We start from the raw sequence: 25,602 nt of genomic DNA, 5'->3' as shown, positions 1-25,602 counted from the left end.
CCGGTCCCGGTCCGTGAGTCCTTTGGTACCGTTCCGCGAGGGTTGATCCTCCGGTGTGAAATGTATGGTTGTAGTTGTGTGTCTTATTTTGAAAGAACTATTTACGCGTTACCATAGCGACCAGAGAGCGTTAAGAAGCAGAGAGGAGGATGTCACTGTCATTGTTGTTGGCGCACAGCTCAAGTCACGTTTATTATTATATTTACAAAATACCACAGTTTCTTTTTTTTATTCTTTTGTTGTATTTATCCGCGACACCTTAAAGGTAGTTCCCTGAAAATATTGTCTGACATTAAAGTGGTCTGTGGTGCAAAAAAGGTTGGGGACTCCCGCTGTACAGTACAGAATGCGTTTAGCTTGTCGAATTTACATAAATCTTCGATCGCTAGCAGTGTAACTCTGAAGTGCTGTACTGTACGTTTGGAAGTTTTCTCCCAAACAAACACAACAATGCCGACGAAACGTTTTGCACCCTCAAATGCACCTTTAGGTTTCATTCCATAATACTGGACTTGTGTTTCTACAAAGGTTTGAACTCTAAGAGTGTTTAAACAAAGAGAAAAGTGTGAAAATGTTCATTCCTGTCTGAGAAAAGTGTATAAAGCATGTAGTGAGGGGTTTTACAGTCTTAACATCTGTAATAATTGTAAAAAATAAAGTTGACTATGGATTTCACCTACCGCGGGTTATTTTTTGAACGTAACACCAGCGATAAACGAGGCACCGCTGTATTATTAATAGTAGTGTCTGGGACATCTAATTGATTAACATCAACATTGATTATTATGCACTATTATTTTTGTTCAAGGAGAGCCAAAAATATACAACTCTCTCTCAGCTTGTTTGTTGCCAAAAATGGCCACTTTTTGTGTATGTTCACAAAATGCTATAAAATGTATATTTCTTAAAACATTTATCTACTTTTACCGACGTGACTCTTTAAAATAGCACCAGTCCTTTTCATCAAAATCAAAATTGTATCTAAATGTTTTACTCTTTATAGCCAGTTAGGTTATATATTACCATTAACTTTTCTGGTAAAACGGTGATAAAGTCCTAATGTTTTCATGAAACTTCCTTTTTTTCCCCATCTGAGCATCGGGGAAAAGGCCGTCTTGCAATTGTTGAGGTCACTAGTGTGTGCCCCATTTCTTCCAGGATCACTCTCTTTATAGGTTTTAGTGGACTCCTAGTACTGCGAAGTGGTTTCATGGTACAAAGGGATTGTATTCCAAGATCTGGGAGACTGTAGAAATGAGCAGTGATGCCCTTCCTACCATCTTTCCAGAAAAATAAGTGATCTGTAAGCTGTTAGGCTGACTTACAGCAGCAGCACTTTCTGCACCTGCATAAACTCCAGGACACATTTACTAACGGTGTTTGTTGCTGTATGTGCAGCTTTGAATTTTTTAATAATATATATTTTGTTAATATTTTGGCTATGGTGTCTTGTTATGAAATGTAAAAGAGTAAAAGTGTTTTTAGCAGGTGCTTCAAAGCTAAGTTTGACTGGGAAACTCAAAGCTCAATTGGCTGTATCAACAGAAATTCACTGCAGCCTATGTAATATTTCATGCGTCATAATTTATTCTACTCTATCTTGCAAATACATATTTGTGTGGCAATGTCATGCACAACACACATAACTATTAGATCCTTAAGATCAAACCCGTGTCATTGTTTTGGTCCACTGCAGTGCAGTAGTCAAAAAAAGAATAAGTGAAGTGTCCACAGATAGCCAGGATAGAGCCCAGAGTGTTAATGTTTAAAATGTATAAAAATATTATTGATTACAATTCTTTACTGTTAATATCAACAATAAGCTTTTTATTTTGAAATTACAAGTTTAAAAAAATGCTGTTACATTTACATTTAATGCTGTTTCACTGTAATCATTTATTATAAGTATGGACACAGAATCAAGTGAACAACATTTTGAAATAAGTTTAATTGGAATTTTGTACTATGCAAAAACAAAACAACAACAACAACAACAACATATTAAACAAACACAGCCAGTGCCTTCATTTGTCCATTACATGTCAAACATAGCACTGACCCTTAGCCCCTGATCATCAGCACATGCTTTCAAAAAGAGCTCCATGTCCTTTGCAAACTGAAAAACAAAGAGGAACAAGTCCCTTGCTCCAGTGTCTTCTTCCTCTGACATGTCTCTTAAGACCCTCTGCTGGTCCCCTTGATTTAAGGACAGATATTTGGGCATTGTTACATGTGCCTTATTTTGGACAGCCCACTGCACAGCAGGACGCAGATCTTCAACAACTGCTGGCTCCTGTGTCAGGCAAATGGGGATGAAAACATAGTTATTTCTCTGTTGCAGAACAGTTTTTTAACAGTTATTCAAATGTCACTAACCATGTAATTACACTACTGTTTAAAGTGAATACTGACCTGACTGACTTCCTGGAACTTGCGCTTTTTCAGTCTGAAAATGGGCACGTGTTGTCCTTCAAGCACAGCTTTGGCTTCCTCTCTCCAGTGTGCAAATAGCTTGCCAGAGCTACGAAGAGTAAGGCCACAGTGAGGGCATGTCATTTTCATGGACTTTCCATCAGCTGCAGTTTTATTGAACACAGAGGGTAGAGCTTATGAATGTTCTAACAAAGACTCAGAAAATGGTTCAGATACCGAAGACAAAACCTTGGGGGGGGGAGACGGGTCTCCTCGAAGAGTTCAGCGGGGAGCAGTCCTGATAATGGTGGCTGACTTGGCATTGAAGAATGCTGACAAGACAATAAATGCCTTGCCATATCCCCACGCCGTATGATTGTAATCTTACAGACAGGGCAGTGAAAGTGTCCTGTTGTCCTACAAGGCTGCCTGCACCGGCATATCATTTTATCTGTAAGAGAAAAAAACAAACAAACAAACAGATGTAATTTAAATGTAGTTGTATAGAATGCAATCAATTTGTCTAACAATCAGATTGTACATGTTAACAAAAACATCCAAGCCAACCTCAATAATGAAAGCAAAATGGTATGGATCACAAAAGTTATGTCAAGAAAAGTGGTGAAAAGTAAATAAAAATATATTTTATAAAAACACTATTTTTGTTGCAGATGAATGCACTGAACTGTACAATATCAACAGCAACTTTTAAGTCAACAAAGATACTGCAGAAGTGCTTAAAAAAGTGCATATTTATAACTATAAAGTATATTTAATACAAACATACCTTTTAAAGGCAAAGCATTTTTTATATGCACACTTAGATGCTCCTCAATCTTTGCCCTGACAGTAGGGCTGAAAGTGGGGCACAGAGGGCAGTGAAAGAGTCCTCTGCAACACGTGTTGCATTCCTGCAATTCTGGCTTTAAGCCTGAATTCCAGATTGATGTGTGCATCTAAAACACAGAGAGAAACAGATAAACACCATATACACATTTAAGTTAAGGTTTTAGCAGAAATAACAATTTACACTTGGCATGTAATAGATTTGGGAAGAAAATTCTTGAAAAAAAACCCCCAAATATTTTAAAAGACACTTTAATCTGTGAGATATGTTTCTATTGACATATAACAGTCAATTGAACAGAGGCTAACTAAAATCTGGGCAATAAAAAAGCTGTACAGAAAAGAATGACGAATAGAAGTATTGATAAATATATAAATCTGTTTGTGATGAAATTTGCAGTGTTGACGCTAACCAAAGGTGTCACAAGTACACACGTTCCTTACTACAGTTTAGATACCTCTGTTTAGAAAGCACTGGCTCGACTTTTTAGTCAAGTCGAAGTAAGAAGTACAGGGTCTAAAATATAATTTATGTACAAAATTTTGAAGTAATCTTGCGTCCAAAGCACGCGTGCTGATTTACAAATGTACGGATTACAAAGTACAGATACGCGTGCTAAAATGTGAGAAGTAGAAGTATAAAGAAGTATACAGTAGGCACAAAAAAGTACAGCAGTAAAGTAAAGATACCAGAAAATTCTACTTAAGTACAGTATTGAAGTATTCGTTATTTTGCATCTCTGACGCCAACAATAAATCATACTCTAATGCAAAATGTGGTTTTTGCTTCTTCTCGCCCACAGAAGCCGTTAATCCAGCTCTCTTACTAAAACCAGGGCCAGGAAAAAGCATATCTGTGTGTTTCTCTGCCATGGAGCACGATGAAAAAAGATTAAAATAAGGAGGAATGTTGTTGTAACGCAAAAAAAGTGGCAACATGATCATTGTAAGAAAACTAGACGATTCCTAGAATTATGAAATCACTAACGGCAAATTTATATAAGAAAGACTTAACTAACCTTTGCGATCAACTTGCAAGACTTCCACGGTATCCATGCGTGTTTACGGCTACTGTGGAGGTCACGTGCTTCCGGCTACTGTGGAGGTCACGTGCTTCCGGCTACTGTGGAGCTCCACAGTGGCTGCAGCCAGACCCTTCTCACTAAAACTAAACAAAGGAAAGAAGGATGGAAGGAAGGATCACATGCATTGTCACAAAGGAAAGAAGGATGGAAGGAAGGATGACATGCATTGTCACAAAGGAAAGAAGGATGGAAGGAAGGATCACAAGCTTTGTCACAAAGGAAAGAAGGATGGAAGGAAGGATGACATGCATTGTCACAAAGGAAAGAAGGATGGAAGGAAGGATGACATGCATTGTCACAAAGGAAAGAAGGATGGAAGGAAGGATCACAAGCTTTGTCACAAAGGAAAGAAGGATGGAAGGAAGGAAAGATCACAAGCTTTGTCACAAGTGCAATACTTTAATTTTCTGCTGCTCATTCCTGTGCAATATCCCATCTGCCCTCCCGTCATATTTCTTTTCAAGATTTTCTTATTTAATCACTAATGTACATATATTTATATTTATAGATACATATATATTCAGTCATCTTTTCTCTTTTACCATGTCTCTCTAATATTTTGCTCCTTACTATTTTTCTATTTTCTTTATTGTTTTATTTTATTTTAATATATTTTCTCCTACTGTGCATGCTGCTGAGTGGCTGCTGCTCGTCAAACACATTTAATTGCAATGTTGACCCTGTGCTAACTTGCATATGACAAATAAATCTGAAAACTGAAACTAAACTAAGGAAAGAAGGATGGAAGGAAAGATCACAAGCTTTGTCACAAAGGAAAGAAGGATGGAAGGAAGGATCACAAGCTTTGTCACAAAGGAAAGAAGGATGGGAGGAAGGATCACATGCATTGTCACAAAGGAAAGAAGGATGGAAGGAAGGAAGGATCACAAGCATTGTCACAAAGGAAAGAAGGATGGAAGGAAGGATCACAAGCATTGTCACAAAGGAAAGAAGGATGGAAGGAAGGATCACATGCATTGTCACAAAGGAAAGAACGATGGAAGGCAGGATGACATGCAATGTCACAAAGGAAAGAAGGATGGAAGGAAGAATCACATGCATTGTCACAAAGGAAAGAAGGATGGAAGGAAGGATCACATGCATTGTCACAGATGTAACCCAGTGAGTTTACACGACTCAGTAATGCACTACAACATGTTATTGTTAATTGGGATTTATCATTACTCTGTTAATCACTGAGTTGATCAAAAATAAATCAATAATAAAAGATAAATACTATAAATATAAGAATAAAACCCAAAGAGTATATTTAACACCCCTACTGGTTAGGAAGGAACAAGCCCCGCCTTCCCCTGCTCTGTACCGTCACGTGCTCAGACACAGAGAGAGACGGAGGTGCACGAGACCATCACTGATTTTCACCGCCAAGCTTTTCGCTGGAAAATAACTATTAACTTGATAAATTGAGCAAATATCCATACCGGAGATCTGCATGGACCTTGGAGAAACGGACCTGATTTATTGTGAACATTTCGGACCTTGAAACCATCGCGATCTGCGCGGGAGCGGATGAAGTGGACAAGATCCTCTCTGAGAGTTGAACAAGATCCTCTCTGAGAGTTGAACATTAGAAGTGTGCTGGCTAGGTTTTTTTATGGGATCGTGAGACCTGGATCTCTTCCTGACGAGGAAGATGGCGAGCCTTTCCCTTTGAACCGAACCGAACCACAGCCATTCTGAGTTGGCCCAGAAGGGCAGGTTGCTCTTCTCTCACGAACAATTGCAACAGTGCGGTAGGACGAAATCGCACCAATCACAAACTTTTGACCTGTTGGATTTGACTTGACTGAACACTGACTATTAAGCCGGCAAGACTGACATATCTGAGCTCAGATAGGATTCTGACTGTTATTATTATTGCTGTCACTGTATTTTATTTTATGTTTTCATTCCTGTTCATAAAATGCTGTTAAATTGTTGCTAAATAGTTTAATACAATTCATAGCAACTTTACCTGTGGCTCCAGTCATTCTTCTCCACGCAACTCCCTTTATCCCTCCTGCGAATCTAGCTATTGGCCCATTCTCTCCATCTTACTTTAATTTCCCCTACCCTATCCTGTACTTGGCTACAGAAAGTGGCGAGCCAGCCAGGAGGGTTTGCAGAGTTGTTAGTCCACCCAAAATTTAATAAAACGATTAAGAGTGCCTGGAGCTTCACAGTGACTTGTATTTTTTTTCTACTGGTACTTTTACGTGTCCTAACCATGGAAGTTGTGAAAACAGAGAATGTTAAAGTTCAAAATGCTGTCTTGGTCAGTGGTTTAACTAACACAGACATTGATAAAGAAATAATTGAGTTCTTAGAAGCTTTCGGTCCTGTCAGTAGGCAGATTAAGCTACCAACTGGTGGTCAGATTATTGTGGAATTTCAACATGAGGCTACTGCTAAAGAACTAGAGAAAAGATATTTGCCTTATGACAGACCTTGCACTGTGAAACCTGAAGTTGTCTATCACGTTCGAGACCTAGCCAGTGCGTATAGCATTGAAACCAGCGCATCAGCTACTGTAACTTACCTGTCACAGCTTAAAGATGTGGCAGCACGAAGCAACCGATCGTTTAAAGACCTTTTGATGGATGAACTAGCTAAAATTGGGGAGTCATTGGGAGGGGATGTCCACACAGTTGAGCCTTCCACTGAACAAGAGCCAGTGCCCCACAGTGATGAGGCCCTACCTTCTTCTCCTTTAACACCCAATAGCAACCATGTAAGTGCCTTGAATACTCACCCACCGGCAGAGGCTGAGAAACAAACCCCTCAGATTCCCACCAACCTTTTAAGCACACCTGAAGTGCAGCGGGTTATTGTAGAGCACATTGTTAAAAGCAGTGAAGTCATTCCCCCACCAAACTCGCAATACAGACTGAAACCTTTTTCAGGGAGAGTTCCACATCCTCCTTTCGAAACTGACTATGACACTTGGCGCAGCAGCGTAGAGTTTTGCTTGACTGATCCCTCGCTCACCGAAACTCAAGTTGTGCGAAAGATTGTTGAAAGTCTTTCACCCCCTGCAGCGGACCTGGTGAAAGCTTTTGGTCCAAAAGCAAACCCCAAAACTTACCTTGAACATCTTGATTCTGCCTATGCAACTGTAGAGGACGGTGACGAACTCTTTGCTCGCTTCTTAAACACCAATCAGAATGGAGGTGAAAAACCCTCACATTACCTGCAAAGATTGCACACAGTGCTAAACCTAGTCATAAAAAGAGACGGAATTGCTTCTAGTGACATCAATAAACAGCTCCTGAGACAGTTTTGTAGAGGGTGTTGGGACAGCTCATTGATTGCAAACCTTCAACTTGAACAAAAGAAAGACGACCCACCTCATTTTGCAGAGCTACTCCTCCACCTACGCACCGAGGAGGACAAACAGGCAAGTAAAGCAACCCGCATGAAACAACATTTGGGGATCCAAAAGACTCGTGTTTATTCTAACGTGCAAACCACACGCTCTCAAGGTAGGAACGATTATGAGCATGAAATGGACAGCAATTCGTCTGACCTCCAGAAGCAAATTGCTGACCTCAGGTCTCAAATCGCACAGCTCAGAGCTGATAAAACAGAGAAAAGATCGCAGAAACTTCAAAAGGAAGCAAAAAGGAACCCAAGTACCAAAACTCAGAACAAGCCGGGACAGATACCACAAATTGCTGCAGTGTCAGCCAAACCCAAACCTGGATACTGTTTCAAGTGTGGAGAAGATGGTCATATCGCTTCCAGCTGTAGTAATGATCCCAACCCAGCATTAGTAGCAGCTAAAAGGAATGCCCTCAGACAGAAGCAGCGAGAATGGGAAATATCCAGACCAGTTGATGAGTCATTTAATTTAAACTAGAAGGAGCCCCTGTCGCGGGACAGATGGGTGCTAAATCTGAACCAAGTCCCACTGAGAAAAAGACAACAAAAGCCCAATGTGAAACAGCTAATGTTCACTCAGTGCCTAAACTTCCCAAAAGACTTGTGGGTAGAAAATGCACAGCCAGAGTTGTTATCAATGGCGTTGAATGTAGTTGCTTGCTCGACTCAGGCTCTCAAGTAACCACTATTGCCAAATCCTTCTATCAAGAACACTTACCTGATCATCCTATAAAACCCATCAGTGATCTCCTAGAGGTCGAAGGTGCGAATGGTCAGACAGTCCCTTACTTGGGATACATTGAGACGAGTATCATGTTCCCCAAAGATCTCGATCAGTCAGAGCTTGAACTATCTACTCTTGCCTTAGTTGTTCCTGACATTCGCTCAAACTCAGACACACCTCTACTAATTGGCACAAATACACTTGACCCCTTATATGAGCATCTTTGTGAGAACACCTTACCTGACTTTAAGGTACTCCCTTATGGATACCAACAAGTGCTAAAGACATTAGCATCCAGAAAAAGACAAAGTGACAGTGGCAAGATCGGCTTGGTAAAACTTCAAAGTAGAACCCAAGAAGTCCTTCCTGCAAATCAAAAGCTACTAGTGGAAGGTTTTATGCATGCTAGCCACGCTAAGCCTGAACAGTGTGCACTTATTGAACAGCCCACTACCGGCTCCCTACCTGGTGGTGTGTTTGTAGATTGTTGCCTTATATCTCTGCCAAAGCACGGACCTTATAAAGTTCCTGTGTTGCTGAGAAACGAGACTAACCATGACATTACATTGCCCACTAACTGTGTAATTGCTGAGCTAGTTGCCCCTGACTGTGTCATGCCATGTCCTGAGCCTGAGAAAGGCGACCAAAAGGTGTCTGCAACGTGTAACTCTCAGCAGCAGACTTCAACCTCAAGACCCCCTCTCAGTTTCGACTTTGGTGAATCACCACTATCTGAAGAGTGGAAAGAGAAGATAGCTGAAAAGCTAAACACCTTCTCTGATGTTTTCTCACACAATGATCTTGATTTTGGGCATGCCACACATGTAAAACATCACATCAACTTAAAAGATGAAACCCCCTTCAAACAGAGATCTCGCCCGATTCATCCCCATGATTACGAGGCAGTTAAAAAGCACTTACAAGCCCTCTTAGATGCAGGCATAATCAGAGAATCTGAATCTCCATTCTCATCACCGATAGTGGTGGTCCGCAAAAAGAATGGTGATGTGCGGTTATGCATTGATTTTAGGAAGCTTAACTTGCAGACCATCCGCGATGCCTATGCCTTGCCAAACTTAGAGGAGTCATTTTCTGCTCTTGCAGGATCTCAGTGGTTCTCTGTGATGGACCTTAAGTCAGGGTACTATCAAATCGAGATGTGTGAAGAAGATAAGCCAAAGACAGCCTTCGTGTGCCCCTTCGGCTTCTACGAATTTAATCGTATGCCCCAGGGAATAACAAATGCCCCAAGCACTTTCCAAAGGCTTATGGAAAAGTGTATGAAAGACATCAATCTGAGAGAAGTGTTAGTCTTTTTGGATGATTTGATAGTCTTTTCCAGTTCCCTTGAAGATCATGAGACCCGACTCATTCATGTTCTTGAGCGACTCAGAGAGTACGGGCTGAAACTCTCGCCCGACAAATGTCGTTTCTTCCAAACATCAGTCCGTTATCTAGGCCACATTGTATCTAGAGACGGCGTAAAGACTGATCCCGAAAAAAATGAAGCACTCAAGACTTGGCCGAGACCCCAAACCTTAAAAGAACTCCAATCGTTTCTTGGTTTTACCGGTTATTACCGGAGATTTGTCAAAGATTACTCAAAAATTGTCAAGCCCCTCACCTCCCTCACAGCTGGCTATCCTCCGAGACGAAAGCATAGTAAAAACCCACCCAGTGATCCAAAGTATCTGAACCCCAAAGAGCCCTTTGGTGATCGTTGGGGACCAGAGTGCCAGAAATCGTTTCAAACTATTATTGAAAAACTCACCACCTCACCAGTCCTTGGGTATGCTGATGCAAAGCTACCTTACCTGGTACACACAGATGCCAGTACAACCGGACTTGGGGCAGCTCTTTATCAAGTGCAGAATGGAACCACACAGGTTATAGCCTATGCAAGTCGTGGTCTATCCCGTAGTGAAGCTAGATACCCCGCCCACAAGTTAGAATTTCTAGCTTTAAAGTGGGCCATAACTGACAAGTTTCATGACTATTTATATGGAAACACATTCACAGTCATCACCGACAACAACCCATTGACTTACCTTCTGACCACAGCAAAGCTTGATGCCACGAGTTATCGTTGGTTGGCTGCATTGTCCACCTATAACTTTGACATTAAGTACAGAGCTGGGAGACAAAATCTTGATGCAGATGGACTATCTAGGAAACCACATGACAAACCTGAAGACGATCCAGTTTTTACCCAGGAATGTCAGCGCATTGATAAGTTCAGATCCCATCTCTTGTCCTCAGTCAAAGATGTCGAGCTCCAACTTCAATCCGATACCGTGATGGCAGCCTGTCAAAGATATATGGCTATGGATCAGACTGAACCCTCTTGTGCTCTAGTCCAGTCACTTGCCATGTCTGCAGGTGCCATTCCAGACATGTTTCAAGAAGAAGGCAATGATAACAATCTCCTAGCCTTACCCAGATACACCCATACTGATCTTGTCAACCAGCAGAGAAAAGATCCAGCCATTAGTAAAGTCATCAAGCTGCTGGCAGCTGACTCACGTCCACCAGCCGATACTAAGTCTGAGTCTCACGATGTTCTCTTATTTTTAAGGGAGTGGAAACGTCTTGACCTCCAAAATGACTTACTGTACCGGAAACGCCAGTTGGGGCCAGAGACCTTGTTGCAGTTAGTCCTTCCTGATTCCTTACGCCCTACAGTTATGCTTAATCTTCATGACAACATGGGGCATTTAGGGGTCGAACGCACACTGGAACTCATTCGGTCACGTTTCTACTGGCCAAAAATGGCAGTTGATGTCGAAAAGAAAGTGAAAGCTTGCGAGAGATGTGTCCGTAGAAAAGCCCTGCCAGACAAGGCTGCTCCTCTGGTAAATATTAAAACTTCCAGGCCCATGGAGCTAGTCTGCATGGACTTCCTCTCAATAGAACCAGACAGTAAAAACACTAAAGATGTCCTAGTGATCACGGATCATTTTACAAAGTATGCTGTGTCCATTCCAACCAAAGACCAGAAAGCCACCACCGTTGCAAAGAACTTATGGGAGAACTTCTTAGTTCATTATGGCTTTCCAGAGCGACTTCATAGCGACCAAGGGAGAGACTTTGAATCGCGTACAATCAAAGAACTGTGCTCTCTGCTCGGTATCCGCAAAGTCCGAACAAGTCCTTATCATCCTCGTGGCAACCCTGTTGAGCGATACAATCGCACATTACTCAGTATGCTTGGTACCTTGAAAGACACCGAGAAACATCACTGGCGTGACTTCGTAAAACCACTTACTCACGCTTATAACTGTACAAAAAATGATGTAACAGGCTATTCTCCTTATGAGTTAATGTTTGGTAGACAGCCTCGCTTGCCCATTGATATTGCCTTTGGCCTGCCACAGCCAAACAAGCCACAGTTGACTCACTCTCAATACGTCAAGCAGTTGAAAAGCTACCTCGAACAGAGCTACGAAATAGCCATCAAAAACTCCCAGAAAGTAGCAGACAAAAACAAGAAACGGTTTGACAAAATCATCCGTGAATCCACACTACATGTGGGAGACAGAGTCTTGGTTCGAAATCTCCGCCTGAGAGAGAAGCACAAATTAGCGGACAAATGGGAGCAAACAGTGTATATTGTTACCAAACAAATGGAAAACTTACCAGTATACACTGTAAAACCAGAAAACGGAGATGGACCCAACAGAACGCTCCACAGAGATCTGTTACTTCCCTGTGGATTTCTCTCACCAACAGAGCATGAACCCGAGCGAGTCACAAAAACTAACAGACCATGCACAAGACAAAGTTCAGCTTTGGAAGTTGACTCCGACCAAACACTTGAGGAAGAGGAAGATGAGTTTTCTTACCCTGAACCTCCACAAGTGAAAAACAGACATTTTTACCAAGTATGCGCCATACCGCCAACCCAAGGATTCAAACAAAACAAAGATCCTGTAAATGATAACGAACAACCTAACACATTACCGGACATGACAGACTTACCTGAAAAGGAAACTGAGAACGAAACTGAAACATACTTACCTGAAGGCGAAATTGGAAGTTCAACTGACACCAACTTACCTGAAATGGACCGTGAAACAGACCTATCTCAGACAGAACGTGAAAGTGAAGCAAACGTATCACCAAGTGAAAGTGACACAAGCCTACAAAATAACACACCAAGTGAGTCTGAAACAGACACTCGAAAAGACAAAAATGTTTTGTCGACCAGTTTGTCAGATTCACCGTTGTCAGAGAACTCAACTCATCAACTTTCACCTGAAAGACAAGTTGAAAACGATGATGAACCTGAAACCTTGCAAACAGAAACACAGATCAGAAGATCTGAAAGAATTCGCCAACCATCCCAAAGACTCACTTATCCTCAGCTAGGTAACCCACTAGTAACAGTGGTTAAATCACTCTTTCAAGGATTGAACAAAGCTCTCATCGACTCCCTTGCTCATGATGTTACCTATTCCACCAGAGCCATGCACGGGGACGTGCATGAGATTTAAGAGGGGAGGATGTAACCCAGTGAGTTTACACGACTCAGTAATGCACTACAACATGTTATTGTTAATTGGGATTTATCATTACTCTGTTAATCACTGAGTTGATCAAAAATAAATCAATAATAAAATATAAATACTATAAATATAAGAATAAAACCCAAAGAGTATATTTAACACCCCTACTGGTTAGGAAGGAACAAGCCCCGCCTTCCCCTGCTCTGTACCGTCACGTGCTCAGACACAGAGAGAGACGGAGGTGCACGAGACCATCACTGATTTTCACCGCCAAGCTTTTCGCTGGAAAATAACTATTAACTTGATAAATTGAGCAAATATCCATACCGGAGATCTGCATGGACCTTGGAGAAACGGACCTGATTTATTGTGAACATTTCGGACCTTGAAACCATCGCGATCTGCGCGGGAGCGGATGAAGTGGACAAGATCCTCTCTGAGAGTTGAACAAGATCCTCTCTGAGAGTTGAACATTAGAAGTGTGCTGGCTAGGTTTTTTTATGGGATCGTGAGACCTGGATCTCTTCCTGACGAGGAAGATGGCGAGCCTTTCCCTTTGAACCGAACCGAACCACAGCCATTCTGAGTTGGCCCAGAAGGGCAGGTTGCTCTTCTCTCACGAACAATTGCAACAGTGCGGTAGGACGAAATCGCACCAATCACAAACTTTTGACCTGTTGGATTTGACTTGACTGAACACTGACTATTAAGCCGGCAAGACTGACATATCTGAGCTCAGATAGGATTCTGACTGTTATTATTATTGCTGTCACTGTATTTTATTTTATGTTTTCATTCCTGTTCATAAAATGCTGTTAAATTGTTGCTAAATAGTTTAATACAATTCATAGCAACTTTACCTGTGGCTCCAGTCATTCTTCTCCACGCAACTCCCTTTATCCCTCCTGCGAATCTAGCTATTGGCCCATTCTCTCCATCTTACTTTAATTTCCCCTACCCTATCCTGTACTTGGCTACACAAAGGAAAGAACGATGGAAGGAAGGATGACATGCAATGTCACAAAGGAAAGAAGGATGGAAGGAAGAATCACATGCATTGTCACAAAGGAAAGAAGGATGGAAGGAAGGATCACAAGCATTGTCACAAAGGAAAGAAGGATGGAAGGAAGGATCACAAGCATTGTCACAAAGGAAAGAAGGATGGAAGGAAGGATCACATGCATTGTCACAAAGGAAAGAACGATGGAAGGCAGGATGACATGCAGTGTCACAAAGGAAAGAAGGATGGAAGGAAGAATCACATGCATTGTCACAAAGGAAAGAAGGATGGAAGGAAGGATCACATGCATTGTCACAAAGGAAAGAAGGATGGAAGGAAGGATCACAAGCATTGTCACAAAGGAAAGAACGATGGAAGGCAGGATGACATGCAATGTCACAAAGGAAAGAAGGATGGAAGGAAGAATCACATGCATTGTCACAAAGGAAAGAAGGATGGAAGGAAGGATCACATGCATTGTCACAAAGGAAAGAACGATGGAAGGCAGGATGACATGCAATGTCACAAAGGAAAGAAGGATGGAAGGAAGAATCACATGCATTGTCACAAAGGAAAGAAGGATGGAAGGAAGGATCACAAGCATTGTCACAAAGGAAAGAAGGATGGAAGGAAGGATCACAAGCATTGTCACAAAGGAAAGAAGGATGGAAGGATGGATCACAAGCTTTGTCACAAAGGAAAGAAGGATGGAAGGAAGGATCACAAGCTTTGTCACAAAGGAAAGAAGGATGGAAGGAAGGATCACATGCAATGTCACAAAGGAAAGAAGGATGGAAGGAAGGAAGGAAGGAAGGATCACAAGCTTTGTCACAAAGGAAAGAAGGATGGAAGGAAGGAAAGATCACAAGCTTTGTCACAAGTGCAATACTTTAATTTTCTGCTGCTCATTCCTGTGCAATATCCCATCTGCCCTCCCGTCATATTTCTTTTCAAGATTTTCTTATTTAATCACTAATGTACATATATTTATATTTATAGATACATATATATTCAGTCATCTTTTCTCTTTTACCATGTCTCTCTAATATTTTGCTCCTTACTATTTTTCTATTTTCTTTATTGTTTTATTTTATTTTAATATATTTTCTCCTACTGTGCATGCTGCTGAGTGACTGCTGCTCGTCAAACACATTTAATTGCAATGTTGACCCTGTGCTAACTTGCATATGACAAATAAATCTGAAAACTGAAACTAAACTAAGGAAAGAAGGATGGAAGGAAGGATCACAAGCTTTGTCACAAAGGAAAGAAGGATGGAAGGAAGGATCACAAGCTTTGTCACAAAGGAAAGAAGGATGGGAGGAAAGATCACAAGCTTTGTCACAAAGGAAAGAAGGATGGATGGAAGGATCACATGCATTGTCACAAAGGAAAGTAGGATGGAAGGAAGGATCACATGCATTGTCACAAAGGAATGAAGGATGGAAGGAAGGATCACAAGCATTGTCACAAAGGAAAGAAGGATGGAAGGAAGGAAGGATCACAAGCATTGTCACAAAGGAAAGAAGGATGGAAGGAAGGATCACAAGCATTGTCACAAAGGAAAGAAGGATGGAAGGAAGGATCACATGCATTGTTACAAAGGAAAGAACGATGGAAGGCAGGATGACATGCAATGTCACAAAGGAAAGAAGGATGGAAGGAAGAATCACATGCATTGTCACAAAGGAAAGAAGGATGGAAGGCAGGATGACATGCAATGTCACAAAGGAAAGAACGATGGAAGGCAGGGTGACATGCAATGTCACAAAGAAAAGAAGGATGGAAGGAAGAATCACATGCATTGTCACAAAGGAAAGAAGGATGGAAGGCAGGATGACATGCAATGTCACAAAGGAAAGAACGATGGAAGGCAGGATGACATGCAATGTCACAAAGAAAAGAAGGATGGAAGGAAGAATCACATGCATTGTCACAAAGGAAAGAAGGATGGAAGGAAGAATCACATGCATTGTCACAAAGGAAAGAAGGATGGAAGGAAGGATCACATGCATTGTCACAAAGGAAAGAAGGATGGAAGGAAAGATCACAAGCATTGTCACAAAGGAAAGAAGGATGGAAGGAAGGATCACAAGCTTTGTCACAAAGGAAAGAAGGATGGAAGGAAGGATCACAAGCATTGTCACAAAGGAAAGAACGATGGAAGGCAGGATGACATGCAATGTCACAAAGGAAAGAAGGATGGAAGGAAGAATCACATGCATTGTCACAAAGGAAAGAAGGATGGAAGGAAGGATCACATGCATTGTCACAAAGGAAAGAACGATGGAAGGCAGGATGACATGCAATGTCACAAAGGAAAGAAGGATGGAAGGAAGAATCACATGCATTGTCACAAAGGAAAGAAGGATGGAAGGAAGGATCACAAGCATTGTCACAAAGGAAAGAAGGATGGAAGGAAGGATCACAAGCATTGTCACAAAGGAAAGAAGGATGGAAGGAAGGATCACATGCATTGTCACAAAGGAAAGAACGATGGAAGGCAGGATGACATGCAATGTCACAAAGGAAAGAAGGATGGAAGGAAGAATCACATGCATTGTCACAAAGGAAAGAAGGATGGAAGGAAGGATCACATGCATTGTCACAAAGGAAAGAAGGATGGAAGGAAGGATCACAAGCATTGTCACAAAGGAAAGAAGGATGGAAGGAAGGATCACAAGCATTATCACAAAGGAAAGAAGGATGGAAGGAAGGATCACAAGCTTTGTCACAAAGGAAAGAAGGATGGAAGGAAGGAAAGATCACAAGCTTTGTCACAAGTGCAATACTTTAATTTTCTGCTGCTCATTCCTGTGCAATATCCCATCTGCCCTCCCGTCATATTTCTTTTCAAGATTTTCTTATTTAATCACTAATGTACATATATTTATATTTATAGATACATATATATTCAGTCATCTTTTCTCTTTTACCATGTCTCTCTAATATTTTGCTCCTTACTATTTTTCTATTTTCTTTATTGTTTTATTTTATTTTAATATATTTTCTCCTACTGTGCATGCTGCTGAGTGACTGCTGCTCGTCAAACACATTTAATTGCAATGTTGACCCTCTGCTAACTTGCATATGACAAATAAATCTGAAAACTGAAACTAAACTAAGGAAAGAAGGATGGAAGGAAAGATCACAAGCTTTGTCACAAAGGAAAGAAGGATGGAAGGAAGGATCACAAGCTTTGTCACAAAGGAAAGAAGGATGGGAGGAAAGATCACAAGCTTTGTCACAAAGGAAAGAAGGATGGATGGAAGGATCACAAGCATTGTCACAAAGGAAAGAAGGATGGAAGGAAGGATCACAAGCATTGTCACAAAGGAAAGAAGGATGGAAGGAAGGATCACAAGCATTGTCACAAAGGAAAGAAGGATGGAAGGAAGGAAGGATCACAAGCATTGTCACAAAGGAAAGAAGGATGGAAGGAAGGATCACAAGCATTGTCACAAAGGAAAGAAGGATGGAAGGAAGGATCACATGCATTGTCACAAAGGAAAGAACGATGGAAGGCAGGATGACATGCAATGTCACAAAGGAAAGAAGGATGGAAGGAAGAATCTCATGCATTGTCACAAAGGAAAGAAGGATGGAAGGCAGGATCACATGCATTGTCACAAAGGAAAGAACGATGGAAGGCAGGATGACATGCAATGTCACAAAGAAAAGACGGATGGAAGGAAGAATCACATGCATTGTCACAAAGGAAAGAAGGATGGAAGGAAGGATCACATGCATTGTCACAAAGGAAAGAAGGATGGAAGGCAGGATGACATGCAATGTCACAAAGGAAAGAAGGATGGAAGGAAGAATCACATGCATTGTCACAAAGGAAAGAAGGATGGAAGGATGGATCACAAGCTTTGTCACAAAGGAAAGAAGGATGGAAGGAAGGATCACAAGCTTTGTCACAAAGGAAAGAAGGATGGAAGGAAGGATCACATGCAATGTCACAAAGGAAAGAAGGATGGAAGGAAGGAAGGAAGGAAGGATCACAAGCTTTGTCACAAAGGAAAGAAGGATGGAAGGAAGGAAAGATCACAAGCTTTGTCACAAGTGCAATACTTTAATTTTCTGCTGCTCATTCCTGTGCAATATCCCATCTGCCCTCCCGTCATATTTCTTTTCAAGATTTTCTTATTTAATCACTAATGTACATATATTTATATTTATAGATACATATATATTCAGTCATCTTTTCTCTTTTACCATGTCTCTCTAATATTTTGCTCCTTACTATTTTTCTATTTTCTTTATTGTTTTATTTTATTTTAATATATTTTCTCCTACTGTGCATGCTGCTGAGTGACTGCTGCTCGTCAAACACATTTAATTGCAATGTTGACCCTGTGCTAACTTGCATATGACAAATAAATCTGAAAACTGAAACTAAACTAAGGAAAGAAGGATGGAAGGAAGGATCACAAGCTTTGTCACAAAGGAAAGAAGGATGGAAGGAAAGATCACAAGCTTTGTCACAAAGGAAAGAAGGATGGAAGGAAGGATCACAAGCTTTGTCACAAAGGAAAGAAGGATGGGAGGAAAGATCACAAGCTTTGTCACAAAGGAAAGAAGGATGGATGGAAGGATCACATGCATTGTCACAAAGGAAAGTAGGATGGAAGGAAGGATCACATGCATTGTCACAAAGGAATGAAGGATGGAAGGAAGGATCACAAGCATTGTCACAAAGGAAAGAAGGATGGAAGGAAGGAAGGATCACAAGCATTGTCACAAAGGAAAAAAGGATGGAAGGAAGGATCACAAGCATTGTCACAAAGGAAAGAAGGATGGAAGGAAGGATCACATGCATTGTTACAAAGGAAAGAACGATGGAAGGCAGGATGACATGCAATGTCACAAAGGAAAGAAGGATGGAAGGAAGAATCACATGCATTGTCACAAAGGAAAGAAGGATGGAAGGCAGGATGACATGCAATGTCACAAAGGAAAGAACGATGGAAGGCAGGATGACATGCAATGTCACAAAGAAAAGAAGGATGGAAGGAAGAATCACATGCATTGTCACAAAGGAAAGAAGGATGGAAGGCAGGATGACATGCAATGTCACAAAGGAAAGAACGATGGAAGGCAGGATGACATGCAATGTCACAAAGAAAAGAAGGATGGAAGGAAGAATCACATGCATTGTCACAAAGGAAAGAAGGATGGAAGGAAGAATCACATGCATTGTCACAAAGGAAAGAAGGATGGAAGGAAGGATCACATGCATTGTCACAAAGGAAAGAAGGATGGAAGGATGGATCACAAGCTTTGTCACAAAGGAAAGAAGGATGGAAGGAAGGATCACAAGCTTTGTCACAAAGGAAAGAAGGATGGAAGGAAGGATCACATGCAATGTCACAAAGGAAAGAAGGATGGAAGGAAGGAAGGAAGGATCACAAGCTTTGTCACAAAGGAAAGAAGGATGGAAGGAAGGAAGGAAGGATCACAAGCTTTGTCACAAGTGCAATACTTTAATTTTCTGCTGCTCATTCCTGTGCAATATCCCATCTGCCCTCCCGTCATATTTCTTTTCAAGATTTTCTTATTTAATCACTAATGTACATATATTTATATTTATAGATACATATATATTCAGTCATCTTTTCTCTTTTACCATGTCTCTCTAATATTTTGCTCCTTGCTATTTTTCTATTTTTTTATTATTTTATTTTATTTTAATATATTTTCGCCTACTGTGCATGCTGCTGAGTGACTGCTGCTCGTCAAACACATTTAATTGCAATGTTGACCCTGTGCTAACTTGCATATGACAAATAAATCTGAAAACTAAAACTAAACAAAGGAAAGAAGGATGGAAGGAAAGATCACAAGCATTGTCACAAAGGAAAGAAGGATGGAAGGAAGGATCACAAGCTTTGTCACAAAGGAAAGAAGGATGGAAGGAAGGATCACATGTATTGTCACAAAGGAAAGAACGATGGAAGGCAGGATGACATGCATTGTCACAAAGGAAAGAAGGATGGAAGGATGGATCACAAGCTTTGTCACAAAGGAAAGAAGGATGGAAGGAAGGATCACATGCATTATCACAAAGGAAAGAAGGATGGAAGGATGGATCACAAGCTTTGTCACAAAGGAAAGAAGGATGGAAGGAAGGATCACAAGCTTTGTCACAAAGGAAAGAAGGATGGAAGGAAGGATCACATGCATTGTCACAAAGGAAAGAAGGATGGAAGGAAGGATCACATGCATTGTCACAAAGGAAAGAACGATGGAAGGCAGGATGACATGCAATGTCACAAAGGAAAGAAGGATGGAAGGAAGAATCACATGCATTGTCATAAAGGAAAGAACGATGGAAGGCAGGATGACATGCAATGTCACAAAGGAAAGAAGGATGGAAGGAAGAATCACATGCATTGTCACAAAGGAAAGAAGGATGGAAGGAAGGATCACAAGCATTGTCACAAAGGAAAGAAGGATGGAAGGAAGGATCACATGCATTGTCACAAAGGTCAGAACGATGGAAGGCAGGATGACATGCAATGTCACAAAGGAAAGAAGGATGGAAGGAAGAATCACATGCATTGTCACAAAGGAAAGAAGGATGGAAGGAAGGATCACAAGCATTGTCACAAAGGAAAGAAGGATGGAAGGAAGGATCACAAGCATTGTCACAAAGGAAAGAAGGATGGAAGGAAGGATCACATGCATTGTCACAAAGGAAAGAAGGATGGAAGGAAGAATCACATGCATTGTCACAAAGGAAAGAAGGATGGAAGGAAGGATCACATGCATTGTCACAAAGGAAAGAACGATGGAAGGCAGGATGACATGCAATGTCACAAAGGAAAGAAGGATGGAAGGAAGAATCACAGGCATTGTCATAAAGGAAAGAACGATGGAAGGCAGGATGACATGCAATGTCACAAAGGAAAGAAGGATGGAAGGAAGGATCACATGCATTGTCACAAAGGAAAGAAGGATGGAAGGAAGGATCACAAGCATTGTCACAAAGGAAAGAAGGATGGAAGGAAGGATCACATGCATTGTCACAAAGGTCAGAACGATGGAAGGCAGGATGACATGCAATGTCACAAAGGAAAGAAGGATGGAAGGAAGAATCACATGCATTGTCACAAGGGAAAGAAGGATGGAAGGAAGGATCACAAGCATTGTCACAAAGGAAAGAAGGATGGAAGGAAGGATCACAAGCATTGTCACAAAGGAAAGAAGGATGGAAGGAAGGATCACATGCATTGTCACAAAGGAAAGAACGATGGAAGGCAGGATGACATGCAATGTCACAAAGGAAAGAAGGATGGAAGGAAGAATCACATGCATTGTCACAAAGGAAAGAAGGATGGAAGGAAGGATCACAAGCATTGTCACAAAGGAAAGAAGGATGGAAGGAAGGATCACATGCATTGTCACAAAGGAAAGAACGATGGAAGGCAGGATGACATGCAATGTCACAAAGGAAAGAAGGATGGAAGGAAGAATCACATGCATTGTCACAAAGGAAAGAAGGATGGAAGGAAGGATCACAAGCATTGTCACAAAGGAAAGAAGGATGGAAGGAAGGATCACAAGCATTGTCACAACGGAAAGAAGGATGGAAGGAAGGATCACATGCATTGTAACAAAGGAAAGAACGATGGAAGGCAGGATGACATGCATTGTCACAAAGGAAAGAAGGATGGAAGGATGGATCACAAGCTTTGTCACAAAGGAAAGAAGGATGGAAGGAAGGATCACATGCATTGTCACAAAGGAAAGAAGGATGGAAGGAAGGATCACATGCATTGTCACAAAGAATCAGAATCAGAATCAGAATCAGAATGGGTTTATTGCCAGATGTTGAGGTTTACAACATTAGGAAATTGCTGCGGTGCTTCAGTGCAGACAATAAGAATTAAAGTGCTATGTAGAAAGAAAGATATGTGCATGAGATATACATGAGATATATACATGAGAATAAGAATTATGAGTGCTACGTAGAAAGATATATACATGAGTGCAGGTGGTGATCAGTGCCAAACATATATACATGAGAATAAGAATTATGAGTGCTACGTAGAAAGATATATACATGAGTGCAGGTGGTGATCAGTGCCAGACATGAAATGATGCAGTGACACAGCGTAGGGTCATGTGTTAGTGGTGGGGACAGTCATGTGGTTATTGTTCATGTGTCCAACAGCAGAGGGGAAGAAACTGTTCTTGTGGCGAGAGGTTCTGGTGCGAATGGACCGGAGCCTCCTGCCTGAGGGGAGCAGGTCAAACAGACTGTGTCCAGGGTGAGAAGGGTCAGCTGAGATCCGGGCTGCACTCCACAGTGTCCTGGAGGTGTACAGGTCCTGCAGAGATGGGAGTCTGCAGCCAATCACCTTCTCAGCAGAGCGCACAACACGCTGCAGTCTCTGTTTGTCCCTGATAGTGGCTCCAGCGTACCACACGGTGATGGAGGAGGTGAGGATGGACTCGATGATTGCAGTGTAGAATTGCATCATCGTCCGTGTTGGCAGGTTGAATTTCTTCAGCTGCCTCAGGAAGTACATCCTCTGCTGGGCTTTCTTGATGACGGAGGTGATGGTGGGCTCCCACTTCAGGTCCTGGGTGATGGTGGTACCCAGGAAGCGGAATGAGTCCACAGAGGTGATGGGGGTGTCAGTCAGGATGATGGGGGGGAGTGGGGCTGTGTGCTTCCTGAAGTCCACAATAATCTCCACTGTCTTCTGGGCATTCAGCACCAGGTTGTTGTGGCTGCACCAAGACACCAGACGTTCAACCTCCCTCCTGTAGGCAGACTCATCCCCGTCAGAGATGAGCCCAATGACGGTGGTGTCATCTGCGAACTTGATTAGCTTGACAGACTGGTGGGTGGAGGTGCAGCAGTTGGTGTACAGGGAGAAGAGCAGAGGAGAAAGAACACAGCCCTGAGGGGAGCCGGTGCTGATGGTCCGGGAGTCCGAGACATTCTTTCCCAGCCTCACGTGCTGCTTCCTGTCCGTCAGGAAGTCAGTGATCCACCGGCAGATGGGATCAGGCACATTCATCTGGGAAAGCTTGCCTCGGAGATGGTCTGGAAGGATGGTGTTGAAGGCAGAGCTGAAGTCCACAAACAGGATCCTGGCGTAGGTTCCTGGGGAGTCCAGATGCTGCAGGATGAAGTGTAGGGCCATGTTGATGGCGTCGTCTACAGACCTGTTGGCTCTATATGCAAACTGCAGGGGGTCCAGGAGGGGGGCCGTGAGGGTCTTGAGATGGGAGAGAACTAGGCGCTCAAATGACTTCATGAAGGATGGAAGGAAGGATCACATGCATTGTCACAAAGGAAAGAAGGATGGAAGGAAGGATCACAAGCTTTGTCACAAAGGAAAGAAGGATGGAAGGAAGGATCAAATGCATTGTCACAAAGGAAAGAACGATGGAAGGCAGGATGACATGCATTGTCACAAAGGAAAGAAGGATGGAAGGATGGATCACAAGCTTTGTCACAAAGGAAAGAAGGATGGAAGGAAGGATCACAAGCTTTGTCACAAAGGAAAGAAGGATGGAAGGAAGGATCACATGCATTGTCACAAAGGAAAGAAGGATGGAAGGAAGGATCACATGCATTGTCACAAAGGAAAGAAGGATGGAAGGAAGGATCACAAGCTTTGTCACAAAGGAAAGAAGGATGGAAGGAAGGATCACAATCATTGTCACAAAGGAAAGAAGGATGGAAGGAAGGGTCACAAGCTTTGTCACAAAGGAAAGAAGGATGGAAGGAAGGAAAGATCACAAGCTTTGTCACAAGTGCAATACTTTAATTTTCTGCTGCTCATTCCTGTGCAATATCCCATCTGCCCTCCCGTCATATTTCTTTTCAAGATTTTCTTATTTAATCACTAATGTACATATATTTATATTTATAGATACATATATATTCAGTCATCTTTTCTCTTTTACCATGTCTCTCTAATATTTTGCTCCTTACTATTTTTCTATTTTCTTTATTGTTTTATTTTATTTTAATATATTTTCTCCTACTGTGCATGCTGCTGAGTGACTGCTGCTCGTCAAACACATTTAATTGCAATGTTGACCCTGTGCTAACTTGCATATGACAAATAAATCTGAAAACTGAAACTAAACTAAGGAAAGAAGGATGGAAGGAAAGATCACAAGCTTTGTCACAAAGGAAAGAAGGATGGAAGGAAGGATCACAAGCTTTGTCACAAAGGAAAGAAGGATGGGAGGAAAGATCACAAGCTTTGTCACAAAGGAAAGAAGGATGGATGGAAGGATCACATGCATTGTCACAAAGGAAAGAAGGAAGGAAGGAAGGAAGTGAAGGAAAAAATGTCCATCCCGGTTTTCCCTCCAAGGCACGAGCGATAAGCAGAGTTCTGTCCTTTCCTTCTAAGATTCCTAATTATTTAAAGTAACACTCAGGTATGCCATTCAGCTGGGTTAGTTACGACGTCGGGAGCAGCTTGGGAGAACAAGGAAACACAGACTGCTTCAGGTTGTCTTCCCAAATCGACTCAAAGGTTTATTTAGTACATAACAGCTTATATAGAGGAAAAAAAGGTTCGTGTGTCAGCAAGTTCTCAGTTCAAACCGGTACAGACCAAATAAGGAAACGTCTTCCTGCCTTGTGAGCAAAGAAGTATCCTGTGTGTAGTTTATCAGTTCAGCTACAATTTATGATCATCCCAGCAAAATACACTCCTAGACATAGAATACAGAGTTCTTTCATTAGTGAATTCTGAAACAAACCACCTGGCCTTTAACGAGCCTTTTTCTAAGAGATAAAGAAAAAGGGAGGATGGGAGTAAGGAAGTGGTCTCGTCTCTGTGGTATTTTCGACCTTGGGGTACCGGCCTGTGAGTCTTACACATTAATTCTTGGGTCACAGAGAAAGAGAAAAACAACTATTAAATGGGCCTTATTGAGTAACTCTTTTCTGTATAATATCACAATAAAACAATATCCTGTAAATGCTACCATGGTATCAAAATATCACAACAGTTCTCTCCTTTTATCATGAAATGATAACATAGTATAAAGACAGAATGTAATAACATAATATAAAGACAAATCATAACTGTAACTGGTCCTTCGTGCAAGCTTAATATCAAAAATTCTGAGAGCGTATACATGGTATCACACAACAGACAATAATCATCGAAAACATGCTGCAACGGTTACAAAGGCTACAATTAGTTCCCTCCATCTTCCAAACGTGTCCTGCAGCCACTTGTCTAGCCACTGACCGTGGCCTGTATCGGCAATTAGGTCTATCTGCAATGCTTCAAGTTTATTCATAGCTTGTGTGAATGAACCGTTAGGAGCGGTGTTATTGGGAATGAAAGTACAGCATACATCAACGGTCACTAGACCACAGGTACCGGTCCAATTAACAGGTAAAGCTAATCTAAGGGTATTATTGCACAACCAATAAGCGTTAGGGATTGCTCTAGTTAGGCGCGTGACCATATGTGATTTAACTAACTCCCCCCAGTCAGTATCATTTAAGACACCCTCTGGGGGAACAATGATCGATTCTCCGCTCGAACTTGAACTGTGTGTGTGTTCCTCCAGATATGATACAACTTCAGCCACAGAGACAGCTAGCCATGTCTCATTACAGCGTGCACCTGGGGAGTCAGAGAAGAATGT

General features: G+C 41.7%; 1 long non-coding RNA gene across 2 annotated transcripts; it reads right to left on the bottom strand.

The window, feature by feature from the left end:
- Nucleotides 1-1,769: 1,769 nt before the first annotated feature.
- On the bottom strand, nucleotides 1,770-4,458 carry LOC308411480. Of its 2 annotated transcripts, XR_013974384.1 has the most exons (5): nucleotides 4,278-4,458; nucleotides 3,200-3,368; nucleotides 2,650-2,863; nucleotides 2,413-2,521; nucleotides 1,770-2,293 (listed from the first exon to the last, which is right to left on the bottom strand). It is a non-coding gene; the product is annotated as an uncharacterized lncRNA (long non-coding RNA). The 2 variants fall into 2 exon arrangements; XR_013974383.1 differs by having other exon boundaries at nucleotides 2,413-2,863.
- Between the last annotated feature and the right edge of the window lie 21,144 nt (nucleotides 4,459-25,602).

The sequence above is a fragment of the Rhamphochromis sp. 'chilingali' genome (assembly GCF_963969265.1).
Source record: "Rhamphochromis sp. 'chilingali' genome assembly, chromosome: 15".
NCBI lineage: Eukaryota > Metazoa > Chordata > Actinopteri > Cichliformes > Cichlidae > Rhamphochromis > Rhamphochromis sp. 'chilingali'.
The sequence above is the reverse complement of the archived record's forward strand: the minus strand, read 5'-3'. Positions and strand labels throughout refer to the sequence as shown.